Source organism: Rhyacophila brunnea, unplaced genomic scaffold (genome assembly GCF_057557595.1).
Source record: "Rhyacophila brunnea isolate RB1 unplaced genomic scaffold, BYU_Rbru_1.0 scaffold_13, whole genome shotgun sequence".
In the NCBI taxonomy this organism is placed as follows: Eukaryota; Metazoa; Arthropoda; class Insecta; order Trichoptera; family Rhyacophilidae; genus Rhyacophila; species Rhyacophila brunnea.
In genome coordinates this window covers 26,058,483-26,073,528 of record NW_028232785.1, presented here as the reverse complement: position 1 = coordinate 26,073,528, position 15,046 = coordinate 26,058,483, and the positions used below count along the sequence as shown (strand labels likewise).

The window sequence follows — 15,046 nt, the reverse complement described above, 5'->3', positions numbered from 1 at the left end:
TTGTGTGTTTGTTTGTTCGTATTTAATGCGCAGCCATACCGTTCATCCGATTGCAATAAAACTTTGTAAACTTATTGCTTGCACTTGCGGGAAGAGTATAGGCTATACTAATATATAAAAATGAATGTCTGTCTGTCTGTATGTCTGTCTGTCTGTCCCGTATGCGTTCCTATACCATTCATCCGATTGCAATGAAATTTTGGTAAGTGGTTGTATGCACACCCATGAAGGTTTCTGAATTATAAAAATCATCATCTTCTTCTTCTTCTTCATTCTATTTTTTTTTATTCGTATGGTTTCTATACCATTCATCCGATTGCAATGAAATTTTGGTAGGTGGTTGTATGCACATCCATGAAGGTTTTTGAATTAGAAAAATCATCATCTTCTTCTTCTTCATTCTATCTTCTTTTATTCGTATGGTTCCTATACCGTTCATCCGATTGCAATAAAATTTTCGTCAATAATTGTGCCAACACCCGCGAAGGTTTCTGAATTAGTACAACCATCTTCTTCTTCTTCTTCTTCTTCTTCATTCTATCTTCTTTTATTCGTATGGTCCCTATACCATTCATCCGATTGCGATGAAACCTTCGTCAGTTATTGTGGTAACACTCGCAATGGTTTTTGAATTAGTACAAGTATCTTCTTCTTCTTCCTTGGTTCCTATACCATTCATCCGATTGCAATGAAATTTTGGTAAGTGGTTGTATGCACATCCATGAAGGTTTCTGAATTAGAAAAATCATCATTTTCTTCTTCTTCTTCATTCTATCTTCTTCTATTCGTATGCGTTCTTATACCATTCATCCAATTGCGATGAAAATTTGACCAGTTGTTGTGCGCAAGCCCGCGAAGGTTTCTAAATTAGTACAACCATCTTCTTCTATTCGTATGCGTTCCTATACCCTTCATCCGATTGCAATGAAACTTTGGTGAGTTGTCGTGCGCACGCCTGCAAAGGTTTCTGAATTAGTAAAACCATCATCTTCTTCTTCTATTCGAATGCGTACCTACACCATTCATCCGATTGCAATGAAACTTTGGTGAGTTGTCGTGCGCATGCCCACAAAGATTTCTGAATTAGAAAATCATCTTCTACTTCTATTCTTATGCGTTCCTATACCATTCATCCGATTGCAATGACATTTTGATCAAGTGTTGTGCCCTTGCCCGCAAAGGTTTCTGAATTAGTACAATCATCTTTTTCTTCTTCTATTTGTATGCATTCTTATGCCATTCATCCGATTGTGATGGAATTTTGACCAGTTGTTGTGCGCACGCCCGCGAAGGTTTTTGAATTAGTACAACCATATTCTTCTTTTTCTATTCGTATGCGTTCCTATACCATTAATCCGATTGCAATGAAACTTTGGTGAGTTGTCATGCGCATGCCCACAAAGATTTATAATTTAGAAAATCATCTTCTTCTACTATTCGTATGCGTTCCTATACCATTCATCCGATTGCGATGAAACTTTTGTCAGTTGTTGTGCGCACACCTATATAAAATACAAAGTTTGTTGTTTGTTTGTTCCATCCAATTTTGATTTTTTTTTTTACAACATATTAATAACATTAATAACGTTTTCATATTTTGGATTCGATTTTAATTTAGTGTTCTTCTGTTTGACCTTTACTCCTATTAGAATTATTTTCATATTGCCATATTGTATTACACAGATATTTTAAAATTAAAAAATAATAACCTCTATTATTTTTCAAATATCTAAGATAAATATAACCACGAAGCGACCCTGTGCGAAGCCGGGTACTTCAGCTAGTAAATAATAAATAAAACTCAAAATATATCAAATGTGAGTTAGAATATTTCTGCATTCAGCTGACGAATGATGCCATACAGTGCCACCGCCATCCACAGAACGCTCATCCAGGACGCCCTAAAACTTGATGAATGTACGTGGCAGCGAATACTAGATTCCGAAAAGAGGGAAATCCTTCATCCAGCAGTATCGACCCCAGCTGATGACGCTGTTCGACATATTATTGTTTTATTTTAATGCTATATTCATATACTTGTGCACCGATGTATAGTATTAAATAGAAAAAAAATGTCATTAAAAAATAAAACAAACCAAAATACAAAATTGCTATTTTTATTATTAATAGAATTCCAGTTTACAAATTACAACATGTACATAATATTATAGTGATTGAGATAAAGTAGTAGTCAAGTGACAAGGCCATAAAATGTACGCCTTTAGCTGGCATTTCTTGCAATAAATTAGTGACGTCACAACTTTTCGGTCCGACCATAAAAGTCGATTTTTGTTTGAAATTGCGCGGCCAACCTCTAAACAAAGCTTTAACAATTATGTAATGAGTCCCATAGTACAGTCTGAGCGACTTATAGCCACTCAGAGTGAGCTATGGATGAGTTTTCTTTCAAGAAGACCGAACGGTCTTATAAGGTAAAATGTAAGTAATTAAAATGTATAGAATTAAGGTTAAAAATAGATAATAATTTGTAAACGACTTATGTGATGTCATTTGCTAAACATTGTAAACAAATGTCCATTCATATTTAATCCAATTTTGAATTATATTATAAAATCAAATTTTATTTTTCGTAATTTGGGTTGCGATGTATTTCCCGGCGACTAATGTGAAATATTTTAAATAAATAAATTATGATATCAGATATTGTCGTAATTAAAATCTAAAGATTACGTTTTGTAAGTATTGATTACACACGTTTAATTTAAATAATAAATTAATATTTTTTATTGTAATAAGGAGTGTACGAATTTTAAGTACCTACCTTTAAAGAAGATAGATGAAGGAATTTCGGAAATAGAAATTCTAACAATGTAAGTCTAAGGACTCGATTGCTTTCCTAATTTACAAATGAAAATTGTTCTTTAGATCTGTCGATTAACCCCGACAGATCAATTTTAAATTGGAAAAATTTACCCTAAATAGGTAACTTTCAAACCTTATAAATAAATGCTTGTCGTAGACATATCTCTAAGTTGAAGTGTTTTATAAATATAATTAAATAAATTTTGATTGTACCTGCTTCCAGCTGATGAGAATCAGCGCGCGAAGTTACGCTATAAAAGAAACGGCCGAAATTAATTTTGCTTCATTCTGTTTGCACTAATATATTCAAGCAGTAATTTTTATCATTCGCGTTCGTATTACGCACCGTTTTGAATAGATAAATTTTTATTTTTCGTAACCGCAAACCCGATAAATGAATTAATAGATATTTGGCCAATCTATGTTGAAAGTACCACAGGGACTTTTACGATTGTTACTAAACTTGTACCACCTATAGGTATCTATAGGCTGCTTATTTTTACCTAATTAAATGATCATAATTTTCCGGAAGAGCCGGGAAATAAACAGCTTTTCTGTAATTGGTCCAAGAGTCTGGCTCTTGGTCTCGTGGAAGAGGTATAAAAACTGCCCCATTGGTCCACTTTTCGCGTGTGAACACGCACCGAAAAGTCATGTAAGACCTTTTTTGACCCTTTTCAGTACTGTAAGTTAATAAAATCCATATTTCAACGACAATTATTTGAACCTCTACACGTAAACGTAATCTCTTGATTAAAAATATGAGTGATTCTTTAGTTATTCAAAGAAAACATAAATTTATAGTGGGGGAAATTTGCACTTGTGACGTCAAATCTCGGGAAGTTTCCTTCTGGAGAGTATAAAGGAACGTGCTTTTTCATACATTTCAGTCGCCGATTTTCCAATAGTAACGTAAGGTTGTGCCGCTGCACAGAAGAAACTCGCGAAGTTTTCTTTAAAATACTCTCGCGATATATTTACGAAAAATCGTCTCGATCTATTAACCCTTAGACTGCTACGCAACGATATATCGTTGTTTTTGATATTGGCCACAACGATCGTCGTTTTGCATTTGATGCCTGAAATGTTAAGTTAATTTTGGAACATACTACTGCTTCAGCGGTATGAAACATTTTTGATAAATTTAGTTTTATAGTTGTGTAATATAACTTGATTTATATATGTTTTGTGACTGGGTATGGTTAGAACTTTTAACAATTGTATTTTTTTTCATCGCATCAGCATTTTTATAATAAAAGCATTAATTTCAAATACAAATTTCAGTTTACAATATAAACAAATTTCGTTTTTTATTAGTTTACAGTCAAATTCTGGGTGAAATGACAATTTTTTATTTAATATTATACATTTGAAACAGTGGGAAAAGTATTTTAGACCAGTGTTTCTCTAAAAATACTAAAGATTATACTAACTTAATTAATACTAACTTACTTATTTCTAATTTACTAAAGTAAAATACACGGATCGTGACTCCCTGAAGGGACTGTAGATTTTCTATTAAATTAAAGTGGATTTATACTATATAAAAACAATTTCATTTATAAAAAAAATAATGAAATAAAAATTAAAAAAAAAGTGAGTAGATACGGATGTAGAAGTTATATATTGTTGAGCATATCGATTAGTTTCCAAGACGATAAGTTCCCACAACTCTTCCGTAAAAAATAACTCAAAGTATGATATTGGCAACGCATCAGTCGGTGGTGGATGTTTTGGGCCCGGAATTTCTTCAAATGGTGGTATATGAGTATTATAGGCAAAATCTTCATCTAAAAACAGTTCACTATCAGAGTCATATAAAGTGTTGTCACTATCACACATGAGTTGATTATTATCCAAAAATTCACTATCAGCATCGGTAGAGCTGCTAATTTTATTCTTCTAGTCCCTCGAAAAGCTGCCATTATTTCGCTATCAATTTCGCTGTCCGTAATCATTTTGCAGGAATTCAAATTATAATCCAAATGAGGAATTATTTTCTCAATAAGATGTTATGGGGAGTACGTGTCGTTAGCTAACGCAATCGAATGGAATTAAAATAATATTTTGAAGTAACCAATTGTTTTCAATAGCTGTTAAAAATAAAAACTGGATAGTTCGTTTCGCTCGCACACGTGGTCGTCAGTATGATAGAGCGAGAAAGAGAATTTCCATTAATTTTAAAGGCAGACTAAGCGGGGAATATCTAATAGCCTCATTATCTATTCAAAACGATAAACTAATTATAAAACGTGTTTTAATAATATTACGAGGCGTCATCGCGGATGACGTAGTTAAAGTCGCGCTGTCAGTTGACATTTGTAAACTACATATCGTCTCAGTATCGCATCGTTAGTCCGCGATCTTTTATAAGAAGGAACATAGTTTCCTAAAGTTTATAGTCGGCGACTCATAGTATATAAGTGTGTGACAATACATTAAATACATATAAAAATAATTATAATTAGTTATCTTTATATAATAACCGCGCGGCATAAGCGTTGAACTATCACGCCGTGGGTCTCAGGTTCGAATCCTGGGCCTGGCAAGTATACATATTGTTTTTCAATTTGTGTGCGAGTCAGGGTATGGACCTAATAGGTTGAGCAAGTGGCTGACATCCATTTCTCGTAAAAAACAAAATCTGTTAATACAAACCTCTACTCTGTGGAGGCCCATATGATCCTATTAGGATCGGACATGGTCGGAAAAAAAAAGTTCATAAAATAATTAAGTAATTATTTAAAGCTAAAATAAAATGTGAAATTGTTAAAAAACATTTAAATATAATAAATTTATTTATTGAAATTAATTTAATAAATTATAAAAACAGTATTATCGAGAGAAGTTTTTATTTTAAAAATAACCCGCGATGTTTTCTACGGAAACCATCTGACATAAGAGAAAGTGACAGGAGGTCAGCTGTCTTTGACATTTGCGTATATATTTAAGAAAGTAAATTTAAATTGGAGGTTAATGAAATAATTAACGATCCAGCCTATTACTAGGTGGCGGTTCTTTAAACATTTAAAGTTAAATAATAATGTTATGGTGTATTCAAATAGTGTCGAACAAGAACTTTAGGTGACTACCTCCTCCCATATAAAGCTGAGCTAGCTAAGCAAAGGTTCTCAATCCGGTCTAAATGCAGGATTGGTTGAAGATAAAGTGCCTTTGTGGTTATTCCGGGACTGGGGTAACGTCACAAGACTACTTGAAGTCATTCGAAAGTAAAAATATGGCGTTTTACATACAACCATAAATGCATGCAGTGTATAGTTAAATATTACCATTGTACGACAAATAATAATTGATACAGGGAAGTACGAAACTTAATTCCATTAATAGCTATATTACGAGTACAACAAAACGAACAAATACACAACGAATTTAGTAAGGAAAAAGGGCGTAACCCTAATTTAAAAAAAATACGTTTTATTGCATAACAGCATTGTACAGGACTAAATACGTTGTGTCCAAAGGATGTACTTTCAAACAAGAACTACTTGTAAATGTCTTAAAACTGTGAACTAACAATCCCCTCCAGTACAGCTATTCGGACTTTTGTTTTCAAATGAGGAAGGTCCCCAAATTATTCATTACATTTTACGCTTCCGTGGTGTATGGATAATTAAGTAATAATAAAAAAATGTCTAAAACAATTTAGAGTAATTTAAGAATTATTATTAGTAAATTTTTGGTCTATTGCGAAGAATAAAAAGAGTCCCATCTAAAAAGCGAACCCATACAATATTTAAATAAGCCCCTGGTACGCGTTGCTGCCATGGCAGGTACGAAAAAATGCAGTGTTGCAAGACGCGACTGCAGCGCGCCAAGATCTTGCTGCGGGTCTATTAACTAAATTTAGTTAGGAATTTAAAAAGGAACGACGTGACGTGGTAAAAACGACAACAATAATTTTTTGTTGTTTTTTTTAATTACTAAATAATTAATATCAGATAAAGAATGTTGAGCCCAAATTATTAATTGTCACGCACTTCAAGGTTATATTTATTTTTTATTTTAACTTTGACCGAAAACCATAACAAAAACGTTTTTGTGGCACCTGTAAAATTTGATTTGAATGGACTACGCCTTTTATCTTATCTTAAGTAGAATTAAGCAATCACTAATTAGTTTCAAGATGTATATGTACAGTGTCGTAAATATATTGAAAAGTTGTAGAGGTAAAACTATAATAATATTATCTGGAACAGTGTTTCCCAAACCGCTGGGCCGTAGAAATTTTCGAGCGGTCCGCAAACAGTTGCCCTTCTTTCGCTGCGCCCAACGTAAGTGGTGCCTTGCCCAACGTAAGTGGTGCCTTGCCCATCAGATATTATTAGCATGGTATTTAAATGTGGTAAATAAATTTTAATTAAACGATCCACAGCGAATGGGATTAGCTGTATAGGTATAATACCAAAAAAACCCAATGAATCCGTCTATGGAAGATGTCAACCCATACACAATTTATACTCAAAAATAAAGAAACCTAATCAAGTAATATTTTGATGCCACTTTGGTATCAAGATAATTAATACAACATTGCAAATTACAAATACACTAAATTATCTTTCAAATTTTCGACAATTCATTTATATGAGACGATTTTTTCAGCCATAAAAAAACCAAATAGCAAACCGAATAGACGTCAATACAGCACTTCGTCCTTCCAAAACAACACCGAAGCCTGGCTAACAACTATTCTACCAAAATGCATTTCAGATTCGGCAGAAGTTTCTCTGCAAAATAATAAATATTATAATATATTACTCGTAATTTGTGAGAACATTTTAATAACTATCGATTTAAAATAATTACGATATAGAGTGAACCAGAACACACTCAGTGTTGTAATAATAGTGTATTAGCATGTTTCTATCATCATGCAATCATTTAGTAAACTTTCACTGGTGTTTCTTCAGCACATTATGTTTTTTTAATTGATAAGACTGTCTGTATTTATACAAACAATTAATTTTGACATTTATATGGTTTATCAGCATGAGTCGCGTCACAAAAAGTGTAGCATACATCGCATTACGATGGTTTTTCACCAGTATGTGTTCTTTTATGCTTGTTTAGATTACTCTTTTGCGAGAACATTTTTAAACAAATATCGCATTGATATGGTTTTTCACCAGTATGTGTTCTTTTATGCATTTTAAGGTGTCCGGACTGCGAGAATTTTGAAGAGCAAACATCACATTGGTATGGCTTTTCAACAGTATGTGTTCTTTTATGCGTTTTAAGGTCTCTGGACTTTGATAATTTAGATGAGCATACATCAAAGGTATTTGGTTTTTCTCCAGTATGTGTTCTTTTATGCACGTTTAGATAACTCTTTCGCGAGAACATTTTTAGACAAATATCGCATTGATATTGATTTTCACCAGTATGTATTCTTTTATGCGTTTTGAGGTCACCAAACTGCGAGAATTTAGATAAGCAAACATCGCATTCATATGGTTTTTCACCAGTATGTGTTTTTTTATGCTTTTTGAGGTTTCTGGACAGCGAGAATTTAGATGAGCATACATCACAGGCATATGGTTTTTCACCAGTATGTGTTCTTTTATGCGTTTTGAGGTCACCAGACTGCGAGAATTTAGATGAGCAAACATCGCATTCATATGGTTTTTCACCAGTATGAGTTCTTTTATGCCTTTTGAGGTTTGTGGACGTTGAGAATTTATATGAGCATACATCACAGGTATATGGTTTTTCACCAGTATGTGATCTTTTATGCAGTTTGAGGTGTCCAGACAACGAGAATTTGGATGAGCACACATCGCATTCGTATGGTTTTTCACCAGTATGTGTTCTTTTATGCATTTTTAGATAGCTTTGGTACGAGAATATTTTCAAACAAACATCGCATTGATATGGTTTTACAACAGTATATTTTCTCTTGCTCGATTTGAGATGGTTATCCCTCGAATGAACACACGAAATATGTTTTTTTAATAAATTTGAAGATCCAAATGTTGCATAACAATGACTGCAAACAAAATTACGTGGAAAATATGTTACTCTTTTTAGCTTGATTCGAATAACTTTCGGCAAAACGTACATTGTCTGCAATTCTGTCTTTATGTCTTGTTCATCTATAGTTATTTCTGAATACTGCACTACCCTGTCTTCCACTCCTTTCATTGCATATTCTCCTTTATCAACATTGTCGATTTTTACCACGATGGCCAGTGGAATTTCATTATTTTGACTTCCAATGTAAGCTGCTTCAAATTGCTGAGTAGAAACCTAAAAAAAACGTTTAATGAGCCCGATTCGGTGAATAAATAAATAAAAAATGTTCTCAAAACTTTAGAATAAGTAGTTATACCGAGAGTTTTGTGTCTTAAATAAACCCTAGCATTTTATATCGCTGGTGAAGAAGGAGTAGTACATGAACCAGATTCCTGAATTAGGTCGTTCGCTATTTACATTTTTATATAGATAGATTCTTCTAGCATGTCCGAAAGTATAAAGTCATATGGGCCTTCACAGGCTGGAGGTTTGTATTAACAGATATTTTTTACAAGAAATGGATGTTATAACCTATTAGGACCATACACTTGACTAAAATACAAATCCAAATACTAAAAACAATGTGTGTATTTGGCGGACCCAGAATTTGAACGTAGGACCCATGACAGTATAATATGCCGACGCTTAAGCCTACAGCTAAATTTGTACTAGTTTAATAAAAAGCGCTAAAATTTCCAAGACTACATGAATATTGCTCTAGTTCTAGTCTTAAATACATTGTATATAAGCAATGACATTATTATTGGACAACGCACTCTATACAGTAGCTAGGAAGTAAATGCGCGCATAGCGACATTTGCACATATATAGGTAGACGTCACGCAATTTCCACTATGCGATATCAGGCATAGGTAATTTATAGCAATATCACCTTTATTGTAATGGCGTTAGAACAGTTTTTCTAGTGTCAATGTTCATTTGAGCGAACCCGTTCGAACCGAACAATTCGGCAGACCCGACAAAAAGAATCGGGAATTTGTAGCAATATCACCTTTATTGTAATGCGTGAGAACAGATTATGCAATTCGGCAGACCCGACAAAAAAGCGAGTGTCATTTTTTCCAGATGCTTCGTCCATATTAATGTCATTGTATGTAAGTTAGAAGGTAGAATGGTGTGAGATTTTTTTTGCAGTGCAGACAACTCATTAACCAGTTGATATCGTTACTTTCAAATGACACTAAGCCGGTACGAACATCTAAACTCGTCTCGCCTGCAACATGTCGAATACGTCCAGGTGGAATTGTCGTTATTCACAAAACACACGTTGCCAAATGAAGCACAGTGTGATGGTGCGCTCAGTTTTGATTAATAACTATTATCCCAGTCGAGACGATTTTCAATGAGCGACAGGAGTAATGACTAACACCCTTCCAAAGTGATTTCATCTAGACTGCAATGCTAGAATATATTCTTTCTCAACTAGTAACCATTAAAACATATTATTACATAAGAATCTAAAATGAATCTAGAATGAATATCAAAACTGGCGGCAAGAGACTGCACAAGCGCACATAACATCGTTTTTGGATTAAAACGTTATACGAGACGTGTCAACAATTAAATAGCAGTAGCAAATGGTGAAGGGTGGAGGTAGGCTGTTGAGATTCGACGTAGATAGTGCACCCAAAACAATGACAATTTACAGATGGTGCTGGCTAGTTTTTAAATTCAATTACGACCTGCCTAGTTCTATTAAACCATATGCAATTTAAGGTATTTTATAGATATTTTTTTTATCGATTATGGTTTATCTACGAAGTAGGACCTAATAAATTAAAAAAAAATGAATCAACAATGTTTTCTTATTCCAATGAAAACAAATAAGTATAAATGAAAAGATGTACACAATTTTGTCGTATCGCCCACAATATATTAAAACTATTATGGTTTGGTTGAGGCACGGTTAACTACGAGGTAACTAACGAGGCACGAGGCAACTAACCAATTCCACCTGTAAATTGTAGACTGTGATAAAAACAAATACGTATGTTAGGGTTTGGCTTAATGAATTTAAAAAAACTGGCCGATACGATCATATTCTTAATTAAACGGAAAAAATGGCTGAACCGGTGTGCACAATTTTTGTTGTATCGCCTATAGCATATATATACTATTAAGGTTTGGATTGGGCAGGGTATAATTAAAATTAAAAACTAGCCGGCACCATCTGCAAACTATTTTCTTGGTTCATTGAAAATAAATAAGTATGACTGACAAAGTATAGTGTGCACTATTAATTTCAAATTTTGACAGCCTACTTCCACCCCTCGCCACTGCTAGATAGGTGCTTACCTACGGATTAACACTGGCCTATGCCGATTGAGGTTGAATACAGAGATATAATTTAACATTGAAAAATAAGGAATTAATATAAATGATACCTGATTTTCTGAGCTGAGTTGAGAATAAGAAGATCCAACTGCATCATCATAATTCAATGAATGCTTTGTTCCCTTAGAGATATTTGCATAGTTACTGTCAGACTGGGACATAGTTTTAGCCGTTATATTGTTCATGTTTATATTGCGATCCTGGAAGAAAAATACATAAAATTGAATACATATTTTAGGAAAGGTTAGGGTAATACGTGAGTGATTTAGATTCGGACAATACGTCAAATGACGCTGGATGCTGCGTCAAAGACCTGGAAACGAAAGAGGGATGCCTCCACCAAGTGTAGACACACATATTTGTTCCTTTCTGATGTCCAATGGCAATTGGAGATAACCAGTCAATTCTTGACTGGGTAAGTGGATTCGCTGCCAAGCTCTTTTGAGTTTAACCAACGCCATCTTTAGAGTCGGCAATAGTTTAACACGTTCAACATGCCCATGTGGCGGAGAACTACAGGATACAATCCGAATATTCGAAAAAAGGTTGCCACAAGGCCAACTATAACGCATTTAAAAAATTTGCTCCTCTTATAACGGACGTGAAACTCTCACAAGAGCCAACATAAGTGAAACGGCAAATAATTTTCAACTGTATGTGGAACGAAATTTCGTTCGCGTTGCCATTCGGAGATCGATATTCGACCTGTTTGCACGTCATTTTGTTCTATGATGGCGTCGGAGGAATAATTTTTTAAATCTACAAGTACTTGAAAAAGAAAACATGTCAATGAATATACTATTATTATTACGAATATAATAACAAATATAACATAAAAAGGACGCATGTTGAAATTGTATGAAAAAGTATATTTCGATCGGCTCGCCTCATTTGCACAATCTGCGCATCGCCTAGTCACGATCTTTTTAGACTATGCTTCAGCTAAGGTATAGCCTTAACATAGTTTGGTATGTCCGTATTGTTTTAGCTATATTTATAACATATATTTTATATAAATTATTTGAAATCATTTGTTTTTGTTAATTCTCCGTGTTCATTTCTGTCATGGGCGCATATAAGAAAATCTATGTAATAACACTTGAGTGCGTGGCGACCTCAGTCTTTCGCATCTGCTCCTGAGATATTAGCAGGCGTAAATAACTGGTGATGTTTCACATCTAAACGTAGAGCCTCGTGACCGCTCGATTAAGACCGAGTGTTGTGCGGAGCGGGTTGGTTTGGATAGAACTATGAGGTAGTCAGTGATTTGGATAATCTTTAGTTTGTCATATATTTTGTATGAACCAGGCACATAAGAATCCAAAGAAAAATTAACCGAACCAAAGAAACTATCTCGGACAACAGTTTCTATAGATAGCAGTAGCGAAGGGTGGAAATAAGGTGTTAAGAAACGACATCAATAGTGCTCACTAATGGTACGTTTCCATCTGACACTTATACCGTTATACTTATTTTATGTGTCTGACATAAAATTTCACTTAGGTACTGCTAACACCTGCATGTATCTGACATAAAATTCTCGTTAAAATAAAGTCTCTACACTTTATTCAATAGCAACATTTGGAATAAATATATGTATGCGGTGTTTACATATGGTATTGTAACGTATTCGGACACTTATTTCATAAACTTCTCAAAAACGTTGTGTCAGTTGTATTCTCTTATCAATATTTTTGGATTAAGAGAATATCGAATCAGGTGAAATAGAAAATGGAAGATGGCGAAATGAGGAATCAACACATAACCTATTACCTCTAGAACAGCAAGAGATTAATAAATAATTATTCCTTGGATGAAAAAGATGTACGAGAAGAAATTTGGAAGTATTTTGTCAGTTCTCAAGGAGAGTTATCTTGGCAATATAAAATATTATAGGTAGATACTTACTACATATAATATTAAAAAAAAATTATAAATTAGGTATAGTTTTTGAAATCTTTAGTTTTACATACCTACCTACCCACTTAAATTATTTTTAAATGTGAAGTCGATAAAAGTGCACTATTTGGAACGACACTCAAAAATCAATCATTTTGATGATTCCACTAATTGGAGAAACTATATTTCTACGTGAAATTGATGTTTATTCCTTATGTATTGAGTATATTTATAAAACGCTAAAATGTCATGCTATCCATATATCTAGTGTTTATAGGAGTTAGTTTTAAAAAAGTTGATTTTTGAGGGCCGTTCCGAATAGTGCACTTTTAATTAATTCGTCAATATCTGCCTTTAACCACTTCTTTGTATCACTCATCATGGATAATAATTGATTGCATACTGTTTCCGAAATATTATCAACTTCACCAGCTGTCAATCTACGAATATCAGATGCTTGACATAAAAGTAGACGGCAGCGCACCCTCGGTGATATATCACTGCAAGTTCGGCCTTGTCGTATACGCGGTGTTAACATTTGCGTATATAAGTAGTTGGAATAAGTGACAGGTGAGTGTCTGATAGTAGCTGATACAAATATAATGTAATGTAATTTAATATAATATAATGTAATGGTGTCATACATAAATATGACGATATAAGTGTCAAATGTCAACGTACTATAAGAATACAAATTGCTGATAATTTGGTTAGTTTTTTAAAAATCAATTAAACATTGCCGAAATCAAGCCATAGGTAATAAATAGTTTTGGTGTGCTATGGGTGATTAAACAAAAAATAGTGCACAGTTTTTCAGTCATACTTATTTGTTTTCGTTGGATTACGAATACATGTTATTCCACATGTTGTTGGTTAATTTTAAGCTTAATTGGCAGAGGCAGAGTTTAATTAAATTTTAAAAGCTAATTGTAACAATCTACAAATTGTATTTTTAGTTAAATAAAAACAAATAAATATGACCGACATAATTTAGTATTCACTGTTTATGTTCACTTCACAGCTTGCACACATAAAAAACACTAACCATGACATCTCAATAAGTACCTAGTCATTTGATATCTTTATACGGTCTATGGAAATGAAATTCTCTTTCAGTTTTATTATCAACATGCAAGAACGTGTATTAACATACCGCATTTAACTGAAGCCCCTTCTGTGGGTCATCTGCAAGAAAATAATATTACGACATACAATAAACACGTTGTGAAAAACTAACCTCAAAAAAGCAAATGGCTTCATCGGCATCCTCTTGTTTGATTGTTATATTGCGACAAGATTCTTCATTAGCGTCGTATTCCCTTCCATTCGATTCTAGTTTTATATCCATTTTGCGTACGTAACTTGTAACTTTATTAATATATTTGGCACTACCTCGCAGTTATTGTGAAATGCGTGTACGAATTGAAATGTTTAGTGAAAGAAAAGTGATGCCGCTATACAATATAAAATAATATTGAGTATCCCTTGTTAGTCCTGCGTTGCCAACTATTCTTGACATATCTACCATTTTTAAACTGGTATCAAGCGTGCAAAATGTCTATCTGCCACGACAAACTATGATACCTACCTATTATAAATGTCATTATTAATAATTCACTAATAATTAATGTAAGATATAAACATATGATTAAATTACTTACGTATAATTTAAAAAAAAATTGAATTATTTTATTTGCATTCTATTTTGTCATCTGGCCTATTTTTTCACCCAATGTAGCATATTTTTACAAATGGCGACATTGTGTATGATTCATTTATTCAATTTATTTGATCCTTTCCAGAAGCTTTACCTAACCGAAATGTATAGCAGCTGCTGTTGGTAATATGTATTCAAAATATTTTTATTCAAATCATGTAAAACATTACGTGTTTATTATTTAATAATATTATTATGACCATTGTACATATTGGAAGGAAT

At 33.4% G+C, this 15,046-nt stretch overlaps 1 pseudogene; it reads right to left on the bottom strand.

Annotated features, from left to right (window-relative positions):
* Positions 1-1,887: 1,887 nt before the first annotated feature.
* LOC147077085 (uncharacterized) lies at positions 1,888-14,455 on the bottom strand (annotated as a pseudogene).
* Between the last annotated feature and the right edge of the window lie 591 nt (positions 14,456-15,046).